The sequence below is a fragment of the Cornus florida genome, unplaced genomic scaffold (genome assembly GCF_030987335.1).
Source record: "Cornus florida cultivar Cherokee Brave unplaced genomic scaffold, ASM3098733v1 CherokeeBrave_3.0.0_Hap2_Chr03, whole genome shotgun sequence".
NCBI classification, from domain to species: domain Eukaryota; kingdom Viridiplantae; phylum Streptophyta; class Magnoliopsida; order Cornales; family Cornaceae; genus Cornus; species Cornus florida.
In genome coordinates, this window is record NW_026775573.1 from 87,015,719 (window position 1) to 87,016,826 (window position 1,108).

Below are 1,108 nucleotides of genomic sequence, written 5' to 3' on the forward strand. Positions count from 1 at the left end.
TCTCATTTGATACCTAAAATGGGTTTTGAATAAGCTAAAAATGAATAAATTCATTTCGCAACTCTTTCAATATAATTTAATAATTAGAGTATGATTGAAAATAAATTACAAAATAGTATAAATGTAATAATTATTGTAACATACATAAAAATAATATATAAATGCTACCATATTTTATTACATTTATACAAAATAGTATAAATGTAGTGATTAGCATTTATATTTTGCTTGTACATGTATATATGTATATTTTTATTTTTTTACCACCTTTATTAATTAGCATTTATATTATGCATATTTTTATTTTATACCACCTTTATTAATTAGTATTTATAATATTCTTGTACATGTACATATGTATATTCTAACAATTTACTTTTTCTATGCCGAAAATTTTATTATATTCTTTTAGAAGAAATCATACCATACGTTTTGTTTTGTTTTGTTTTGTTTTGTTTTTTTGTTTTTGTTTTTTTGTTCTTTATTTTTTACTTTTTATTTCATATAAAAATGTGATTCCATATTTAATTTACTATGATCTCAACGTGAGTTACTAGTTAAAGTTGTTTTATCATGGTTATCATGGTAAATACTATGATCTTAACATGTGAATACATTCCTAACGAAAAATGATCTTTTAACTCTGAAGAGAAAGAACATTTGTGTCTAGGGATGCAATGGGGTTCGTATGACGTGTGTCAAAACCCCGTCCCCATTTAATTAAATGGGAATTTTGCACCCGAACGGTTTGGTTTATCAAAATTCATACCTGCTCCATTAGAAGATAAGTGACCCGCTCCATTAGAAGATAAGTGAACTCGTGCTCGTCTCGTCGGCCCTATTTTCGTATATTTTTTCATGGGCCCAAGCCCATTAATTGTTTGGACAACAAAATAGGTAACAACCCAAAAAATTTGAAGCCCATTGAAAAACAACCAATAGTAAAAGCTGACTGTGAGAGTTTATTAGGTTAGGTTAGTAAGAATTTAGTAATAAAAAATAAAAATAAAAATAAAAATAAAAAGATATATATGACGGAAAAAGCATCTTCCCTAATTTTGTCATGATTTATTTATGAGATAATTACACTTAACTCTTTTTTTATAAA